The sequence below is a fragment of the Mus pahari genome, chromosome 23 (genome assembly GCF_900095145.1).
Source record: "Mus pahari chromosome 23, PAHARI_EIJ_v1.1, whole genome shotgun sequence".
NCBI lineage: Eukaryota > Metazoa > Chordata > Mammalia > Rodentia > Muridae > Mus > Mus pahari.
Genome location: NC_034612.1, coordinates 30022030 through 30031984, shown reverse-complemented (window position 1 = coordinate 30031984; position 9955 = coordinate 30022030). Strand labels below are relative to the sequence as shown.

Sequence of the window (9955 nt, the reverse complement as noted above, 5' to 3'; positions counted from 1 at the left end):
ACACACACACACACACACACACACAGACACACACACACACACACACACACACACACACAGAGGTGTGGGGGGTGTTCCTACTGTGTTCTTTGGTCCAACTCTGTCAGGATTTTGGTCCTACTAACGTCAGTCTGAGTCAAAGGAATAGGTTCCGTGATTCAAATGCCAGAGTCGAACTCAGCTGCTCCAAGCCCTAGCTTGGGACTTTCCAGGGGGCCTCAACCACCTGTTATTTGGGGGAAAATGGCTAGCAGACTTCTCAGTCCCAAAGTGTGGGGAACCCCAGAGCCAGGACACTTAGGGGAAATCAGTGCTTTTCAGAGAGGGAGGGTCCAGAGGACTGGCCTGCTCACCTCTCCCCTAGTCAGAGTTCTCTGCCCTCTCTCCTCATTTTCAGAGTGGGAGCCCCCTCTATCATGCCGAGCCCACCGCAGCCTTCCTCGGAGTCTGCTGTATCATGCTGAGCGGTGCACACCCAGAAGGCCCGGGGGGGGGGGTGCACCAGGCCTATGGGGAACAGAGAAAAGAAGGTAGCTACAGACCTCTCCCACTTGGAGACCCTGAAGGCTTTCTGCTGGGCACAGCACGGGGCGAGGTGGGGGCAGGGTCTTCAGACCTCCAAGGGTCCAAGAAAGTGAAAGACAAAGCTCGGGTCCCAGCCCCCATCGTCCTATCCTAGCTGTTGGACTTTAACCCTCAACCTTTGGTGACGAGGCACATAGATGGGGTGGGACTTAGGAATCTATCCCTTTGCTACTTCTTCTGTTGCAAGGAGGCCGGCAGAGGCAGGGGGATGAGATTATTTGTGGCTTTTCAGTGACATAACCCCAATTTGATCTTTGCCTCTTGGGGCTGGGTGAGGGGTCTTTAGAATTTGTCTTTAGGAGAGATAGAGAAGTGGCCATGCTCTTTGTACCTGTTCCCAGTTCTGACGCCTTCCAGAATTCCTGCCCGCAAAAACCCCAGTCTATCCTGGGGATGGTTTTTCTCAATAGCCCTCACAACAGGGGTCAAGGGTCAGGTGTAGAGCCAACAGCTCTGTCTAGGAACTAAACCCCTTGTTTTCCTCTGCCCCAGGCTGGAGAAAACAACTCCAGATTCATCTTTGGAAACCCTTAACTTCTCTAAAAGTATTATCCTGTTCCCATTTTACAGATCGGAAAACTGAGTCTCAAAGACATCACATGCCTCAAGGTCGCACAGCCTCTATGGAGTGGGGGTTGGGGGAAGCATACTTTTGGTCTCAGATGTCGTCTGGTCCTGGGGAGGATGAAGTATGAGGATGGCTGTAAAGACAGCTAGGGACACCCTCTGGCACTAGCTTAAGGAAGAAGCAGGCTAAGAATGGAGGGAGATCGGTTTCACAGACTCCTAACCCCAACCCATAGATGGACAGCCATGAGGACACCTCCAAGTTTATAGGGAGGGGTCCACCAAGTTCCTGGCAAAGTCCTCAGCTCCCACGCTAGGGTTTTGATCCACTGCTTCCAGATACAGACCCTGGCCTCGCTGATGTGCGGCTGAATAGTTGCAGGTGCCCAGCGAGTAGCCGCTCCAACCGTGGGAAGGATGACAGACAGGGTAGGGATAGGGTCAGGGACTCGGGTGAGGAGGTGCGTGGACGGCACGAAGGTTTCCACTCAGGGCAGCGGCTGTTGGAGGGTCGGTGGTACTGGGGAGCAGGGCTGGGTGCACGCAGCTCCACTCGAGGCTGAAGCTGCGGCAGTGACTCTAAGGCGACATTAGGACCCCTGGTCACTGGCTCTGTGGGACCGAACCGGCTCGGATTCCTCTACCGCTAAGTTGCTACAACTTTACCGGCAGCACTGCTCCGGGTTTGTGCGCGGGGCCTGGGCGCAGCCGGGAGGGACAGGGGCTCACGCTGCGCGCTGGGGTGAGAGAAGCGCAATGTCGCCAGCCAGTCCTCCACGGAGTGGCCGGGGTCTCGCGCGCCCAAGCTCGGCTTCGGGCCATGCTGCGCCGCGAGAAATCCTGAGCTTCACGCTTACCTGCCCAGCCCGGCTCGGCCGGCGTTCCGGGGCTGCACCCGCCACCACCACCGTCGCCGCCGCTGCCGTCCTTCAAGCTCTAAGTTCGCTCTCGGATTGAAATTCCTCCCCAGCTTCGCCCATCGATCTGCGCGCGAGCCCCGCCCCTCGCCGCGCGGCCGGGGGGGGGTTGGGGGGGGGCTGGTTCCCGCCGCCCGCCCTCCCTCCCCTCCCCCGCCCGCCCGCCCGCCCGCCCTCGCCACCAGCCGGCTCCCTCCACCCGCTCAGCCGCCGCTCAGTCGGGCAGCGAGAGTTCCGCGCCCTCCCTCCTCCCAGCCTCCCGGTCCCCTCTAGTTGGATCGCCCTCAGGATCCTGCTTGCCAGAGCTGGGGATCGAGGAAGCTCCCGAGGGTATCCTGACAGTCCTTTCTGAACGTCTAAGTAAAAGGGAGGAGGGGCATCTGCTGCCTCAGCAGGGGCCTCGCACGACCCCCTCACCACCAAACACACCGAGATCTCTTCAGGACCCAGGTCTTCCCAGTGATCTGGCCCAGATCCCGGCCAGCTGGGACTTAGGGGCGCAGACCGATGCTCCTGGCTCTGACCCACTCCCCCCCCCCACACTCATTCACTCACTCACCCCAACCTCTGCCAGGACTTGAAGGGCTGCTTCTCCAGCACCCCTCCAGCTTAGCCAACCATTCCTGATGTGCGGCTGCCTGTGACGAAGCCCCAGGAGAGAAACCGAGTCAGGAGAGGCTTGCCTCAGGCCATCGGGCCCAAGAAAAACCGAAGCCCGGGAGCTCTGTGGACTCCTTACTCTGGACAGTATGACTCTTAACAGCGTCCTCGATAAATTCTGTTCGCCGCCCCACCGGTGCCTCTGGCAGATCCAGTCTCCCCACACGGCCCATCTCGTCCCCACGCGGCGCCCCCTCCCCATTTCCTGTCCCCCGCCCGCCCGCTCCTGATTCCCGGCCTCAGTACCCCCGGCACGCTCTCTCCCCGCTCCTCCGCTCTTCGCCAGCAGCTGGGCAATTCACCGAGCATACAAAAGAGTTGACTCAATTCAGAGGCAGAGCAAATCAAGATAAATCCTATAGTGTGTGGGGACCGAAGAAGGAAAGTGAATGAACGCCCATAGCACCAACCAGTCCTATGTATGGACTGGCCCTGCTCTGGGGGGAGGGGGGTAGCAGGGCTGGGCTCCCTCCTGGCCTGGGCACCTACAGGAACTGAAAGGGGATAGTGGGCTCTTAGCTACCTTCCCCCTGCCAGGCCTTCAGGCACTGACTGAACTTGGAAACTGAAGACAGTGTGCCCTCCTAGTGCTTACTGAGTGGGGCTCCCAGGAAGGGACAGCCAACATGGTCAAAGACTGTGTCTCGGAAATCCGTGAGCAGGTAGGGTCAGGTCAGACCCAAGAGACCAAGAGATGTACACAGTTTCCCCAACCTGGCCTCCTGACATGGCTAGGGTCCAGGACAAGGGTATTATTACATGGATAAATACTGCTAGCCTCCATGTTCTAGGCCATGGCTCATGCACCCGGGGTGCGAGGTATAAGACACCCTTCCCTCCAAATTCTATCTAAAAGGGGTCCCAAGCGGCTGATCTCCAGGGACAAGACCTGTGGTCTCCTGGTTGCTCTCGGATGGTATTCTGGGACTGGTCAGTTCTGTGTGGGGATAGGATAGGGACAGGGAATAAGAGAGGCCTGCGGCCCTGCTATCAGTATCCGAAAGCAAACTCCAAGACCGGGGTCTGACTCCCCGCATCTCTAGGTTCCCCTAACACTGCTACAGGTCTGGTAATCATCTAAGATCTGGGATTGCTGTGGTTTGTGTACTGAGCGTTGTGGCAGCACAGTCCCCCTAGGTTCTCTCGTCTGGATTTTGCTCTCTGACCCTTTCCACAAAGAATAAGCAAGCCGAGGTCCAGGTCCCCAGAGCGCCCTTGGCCAGTACAACCCCACCCTCAAGGTAAGTGTGTGGCTTCCCAGGGTCAGCCGTCAGCAGGACGGGGTGGAAGGTTCCAGGAGGTTTTCCCAGAGGGAAAACACCGATAGTTCTTCCGGTGGAAGGGTCCCCAGGACATCCAATGTTGGAGTATCTAGCTGTGGGGGGCGGCAAGACTGAAAATTAGGATTGACCAGTAGAGGGTCATTTAGACCCTCCAGGTCGCGTCCCCCAGTCTTCCAGCTGCTCAGCTGGTTGTAACCAAAATCCGGGAGTCCCTTGAGGCTGCCCCTCCCCCGGAGCCGGACAGATCGGGCCGTTTGCTTGTAAGCCATTAATTCTATCACAGAGACGCCGGCGCCGCCACGCGAGGACATCTGTCAAGGACCCATCACTGTGTTCCACGCCCCCTGCTCTCCCCAGACCCAGAGAAGCGGAAAAGATGCGCCACCTCATCTCTCCACACTCTGAGGTTGCTGAAGCGGGCTCGGAAGCAAAGAACCCGAAGGGGGCGGGGCCCCAGCACCCTTGGGACAAAGATTCTCCCAGCTGTTTGGAGACTGGCTTCTGCAACCTTCTATCCCAGACAGGAAGAAGTGCCCAACACCCCCTGCTCCCCAAATACTAGTGCTCACTCAGACTCTGACCTGAGCCTTGGAGTGAGGTGGAGAGAGGGCACGGAATCCTCCAGATACCTCAGGGTGTAGGAAGGAGACACTTGGGGGGGGGGGAGAAGACACTGGCTTCTTCCTTCACAGGGAACAGAGCACTTCAGCTCCAAACCCTTCTGGGATCTTCGCAAGCTCTCCATAGAGAGCTTGTCTGCTCTCCACAGCCCCTAGGCAGCTGCTGGTGGATGTGTCATGCGTGGGCGATGGGTCGCAAGGACTCGAAACTGGCTGGGGGTGATCCTCGTTCATGCCTAGCAGGCTGGCCCGGGAGATTTCACTCTCATCCCCTTGGGTGTATGGGGTGGGTGGTGCAGAAAGAATGTTTGGATGTTGAGACATCAACCTGAACTCATGACCCTGGGTGGTCACAGTTCAGAGCAGGCTTGTCTGGGAAAATAAAAAGTTAGGGGAGTGGGAGGTGACACCTCAAAGTCTGAGGGGGAGAGAGTAGAAGAAGAGTGGGCAGGTGACAGAATGGGACCCATGAAAACTGAGGAGGGTCAGCCTCTGGCAGGGGTCTGGAAGCACCTCACAGCCAGTGGCTTTCCCAGTCCCCACAGACTCTTGTCAGGGGCGCCTATTAATAACTAGAAGCCAGTTCCTTCCAGGGAGCTGGACAGAGCCCTGGCACCCGGCTTGGGTGGGGGTGCGGGTCTTACATTACCCTTCCCACGGCTCCAGCTCCTGGAAACTAGTGTGCAGAATGAAGGCGAGGTCCCACCACCCACTTTTTCTCCTCTTTGAACTACTAGTGGAGGTATTCGAACTTGGGGGGGGGGGACAGCTTCTGGCCCAACTTGGGGCACTACGGCCGTCCCATGCAGCCTACAGCAGAGCAACCCCACCACGGCCTAGGCAGCATGCTCAGCAAAGTTTCGAGTCCTCGGTGTTGCTTCCTAATCCGAGGTGGGGGCAGGCGACCCAAGCTCCGGCGCTCCGATCGGCGGAGTCGGGAGGGAAGTTTGTCCGGCCAGAGATCGGCGATCGAGAACTTCGGGTTTTGTGAAGGCGGCTGAGTGGGGGGCGCCCTGGAGCCTCAGAATAAACGCGCCGCATCTGAAACCCCACGGGTGAAGAGGGGACTCGGCCCAGGTGCGGACGGCCAGGACAAGGCGAGGGGGACTGAGGCGATAGGGGCAACCAGGGCTGCGGGAGCCGTTGGGGACTCCCGCGCCACCCGGGAAGCCGGCGAGAGCGTATCCTTCCTGCCCCTCCCCCTCCAGGGGCGGGGACCTGTGGACCCCACGTCTGCGGCAGAGGGGACCCCCACTCGATGCACACCCCTTCCTACCTGAACGGGGTTGTGGCCCCCAGGGCTGAAGGCTCGATCGCCGGCTAGCAAAGCGCGCGCGCCCAAGTCCCCGGAGCGCCGCGGTGGCGGTGGCGGCGGCGGCGGCGGCTGCCCCTGCTTCCTCCTCCTCTTCCTCCTCGGGGTTCTTGCTGGCTCCAGACAGACCTCCTCCCCCTCCCGCGTTGCCCGCCCCTCCCGGAGCCTGCCGGGCTTGGGGATCGGCCTCTCGCCGGGAGCGGAGAGGAGCCTGCGGGAGCCGGGCTGCGGCGCTCACTGCGTCAAGAGCCGGGGACCGCGCGATCGGAGCAGCCCCGGACCGGCCGGGCAGGCGGGGCGGCCGCGGCGCCGGCGACGCCGAAGGGGCCGGGCGGCTCCGGCTCTCGAGCTCGGGAGCGGGCGCGGCGGCAGCGGCCGCGGCGACGCGAGGCGGTGGTTCATTTTGTGAGAGCGAGGCAGGTCGGACGTGGGAGCCGCGCGGGGAGGGGACCGGAGCAGGGGCGGGGGCCGCTGCACGTCCATAGGTTGCCCCGGGAGGGGATCAAGGCTCCCCGAGGGGAAGTTGGCTGGAGCCGGGGGGACATCTCAGGACGCCGCAACACAGCTTCGCCTCCTTTTCCTGGCTTTGCCTGCGTCCCCTGCCCTCGTCTCAGGCCACTGAGCTAAGAGCTGTGGAGCCCAAGTCCCCGTGTGTCATGGGGTTGGGACCCTTCGTGGCGATGGGAGCTGGGTATGAGAGGCAGAGATGTGCACGCGCGTACAGTCACGCCTGTGCACACACACGAACCCGCAGGAAGCCATGTAGAAGTTGACCCCGAAGTCAGACCCTATGTAAGCGCGCGTGTCACAGCTCCACCCGCAGGGACGATTGTTTCACGGGGCGGGCGGCGGGGAGGGGAGAATTGGAGATGGTACAAGGTTGTCAGGCCCTCCGAGATGCAACATTCTCTCTTTCCACCAGGGACTTGCTCTCTCCTAAGGTCATCGACCCCTTTCACAGTCCCTCCTCTCTGCATTGCATGTCACCACCCCCTTGGGCTGAGAGACCGGGAGGCGTGAGATCAGCCTGGCACCTTCCCATTCCCGGAAGGTTCCGAGTAGTGGATTCCCCTCCCACTAGCCTCTGTGTGTGTGTGTGTGTGGGGGGGTTAATGTGTGTTCTCCAGAGATCCAAGTCGCCCCTCTGGGGCTGTCCACCCCCCCCCCCATGGTTCCGGAAACACTGACAGAGCCCGCTGGTATCCCATTCCCTACCGCGCCCCTTCCCCAGGCAGTAGCTTTGGCATTCATTGGGTTGAAAATCAAAATCAGGTTCAAGAGCGCCCTCGCCGGGCTAAGGCCTTGTGCACAGCTTTCGAGCCTCCGTGCGCTTTGCGGAGCTGAAGGACCCCCTTTGGGCAGAGTGGGTGCAACCCTTTTTGGAAGCCTCCTCCGAGCTGGAGCACTCTCAAGAGCCAGGTTTTGGGACACAATGCCAAGGAAGGCAGGGCGAGGGGGCTGGAGCCTCAGAGTACAGCCAAGTATACATAGTAAGGGGCGAGGAGAGGCTGGGGGCGGGGAATCGCCCCTTGGGTTGCCAGACCACCAGGAACCTGCATGGAAATAACGTGAACCTTGGAGCAGCGCGGCCAGAGGACCAGGAGCGTTCCTGAGCTCCGGTCCTGTGGCCTGTCCTGCAACTCAATCCAGCTTGCGGCACAGCCCACACTTGGCCGATCTTAGGCTTTCCCCAGCCCCATTTTTCCTTTGGAACCCTGAGGAGTGAGGTTCCAGTAGGGACTAAGGGTAGAGGAGGGTCTATCGTCTTTCCAGTGGATTCTTGGACACAGATCATGGTGGTCAAGGACAGAGCTGCGGGTCTGGGTCTATCCTTGCTCAGGGCACTCAGACCTCAAGAGAATCCAACCGGGGACTGAAGGCCCAAAGCCCGCTTTTAGGGTAGCTTTTGCCTGGCCCTTCAGAGCCTAGCTGTCAGTGACACAGACTATTCCACTGCTTGTCCCCAGCCCCCCAGCATTCTGGGATATGGCTTCTCCGGGAGCCATTCCTATTGAGAAATGCTGCCCTTAGCCTGTCCTGTATGTCCACTCTCACCCCTCAACACACACACACACACACACACACACACACACACACACACACACACACACACACAGCTCAGCCAAGATGATGCACCTTTAAAAAAAAATAAGTCAGGCACCTCTCAAGCTGGGAAGGCCACAAGCTAACCCCAGACCAGAGCTGGTTCATCCCCCGCCCGGCCCCGCCCCCACTCCACCCTTCCTCTCCCATTCTCCTGAGCCATGTCACCAGCAGGCATGTGTACACGACCCAGGGTGGACACTATGGATGTTGCACCCACACGTTTGCAGAGCAGGTTCACACTCAACGGGCACACCCCATAATTCACCCCTTGGCCCACCCTCATGAAGAACATGAAGTTCTGGCAGGAAACTCACACGCATCCTTGCTGGCCCTACCCCCCATGCTTCCCGCAACCAGGAACCCTACCAAGAAGTTATAGAGGAGGGCTTCAGTCGCCAAGGCACCCCACCCTGCTGCAGGGTTGCACATACCCGCCCCACCCCCACCCCAGGTCCAAAGCGAGCCAGCAGGGTACCTGAGCTTCTGTAGTGGTGTGAGACTGCAAACAACATTCCAGAAAGGAATGTCTGTCCTGTGGTCTAGCTGGCAGGGTCCCATCAAAGAGAAAAAAGCCTTACCTCTCTTTTACCTCTTTGTCACCTCCTCTCCCTTTCCTCTTCTACATCCGCCTCCCCTCTTCCTCCTCCCATCTTCTTACTCTGTAGTCCAGGCCAGCCTGGGACTCCAGTGTCCCGCTTAAGACCCCTGCGTGCCAGAACTATAGGCATGTACCAGCAGGCCCAGCTTACCCTTGGCATTATTATTATTATTATTATTATTATTATTATTATTATTATTATTATTATCTGCTCCCAAACAGGTTCCTGCACACACATGTACTCACAATGCACACACATGCAACATACACAGGCCTTCTTGACAAGATTGCCTATAGACTGGGCCAGATGCAACCATGACAGCTGTCTTTCCTGAGTTGAGGGTGAAGGGGCCTAGAACAGTCTGAGAGGGGTGGGCCCTCTCCCGTTGGGCACACGTGGGACCCCAAGCTAGAGCTTGATTTCTGCAGGCTGACCAGAGACCCAGCCAGTGGGTCGAGGTAACTTTCTATCCACTGATTCAGTGAGATCTTACTTCTGCAGAAAGCTGGAATGCGGAAGAGCATTTCTACACACTACAAACATAAAAATGCCTAGAGAAAAAATGGTGTCCATCCCTCTGATACCCTGTTCCATCCACAACCCTCAGAAGAGCCCAAAGCCGCAAAGGAAACATGAGGGCCAGTTCCCTCATATATAAAGAGCTCTTACACCCCAATAAGAAACCTCATATATAAAGAGCTCTTACAACCCAATAAGAAAAAATTGACAAAGTCACCAAAAGTGGGCAGAGATAACTAACAGAAAAGGAAAAGATTCCTTTCTCCAAAAAGATCTCTTGACAAATGAGACATCACCACAGGAATGCCAGGGACAGCTCAACATGACGTTTTACCCCCAAAGGGTTGCAGGTTTCACCGCTACTCTGAGGCCACAGTAGACACTCTGAGAACTCTTGTGAGAATGTCCACATTCCACGAAGCTATACACCCTTGTGCCCGGCGTGTTCTTCTAGGAATGCGTCCTCTAGATGCTTGTCACGAATGAAAAGTGATGTATGGCTCCATGCAAGGTTGTTTGCTGAGGCACTGTGTGTGGCAGCAGCAGATTGGAAGTGTCCTAAATACCCACAGATGAGGGAGGGCTGAGATGCTCCGCAGCACAGTCAGCAGAGCTGTGCGGCCAGGAGACAGGGACTGGATGCTCTGAACCCAGCTCCGAGGCTCCCTCTTACTTACCTGCGTATTTTCTTTTGCTGAAGACAGAAGCCAAGACCTTGCATGTGCTAGGCCAGCGGTTCTCAACCTTCCCAATGCTGTGACCCTTTAACACACACAGTTCCTCATGC

At 58.2% G+C, this 9955-nt stretch overlaps 1 protein-coding gene across 3 annotated transcripts in view; it reads right to left on the bottom strand.

Annotated features, from left to right (window-relative positions):
• Elfn1 (extracellular leucine rich repeat and fibronectin type III domain containing 1) overlaps positions 1-6156 on the bottom strand; it is a 66010-nt gene extending 59854 nt beyond the window's left edge. For 2 of the 3 annotated variants that reach the window (XM_029533451.1, XM_029533453.1), the window contains exon 1: positions 5909-6156. The gene's annotated coding sequence lies outside the window, so the exon portion shown is untranslated. Of the gene's footprint in view, positions 1-2009; positions 2093-5908 lie in introns of those variants that run through there. The other variant, XM_029533452.1, reaches the window with a different exon arrangement.
• Positions 6157-9955: the final 3799 nt, after the last annotated feature.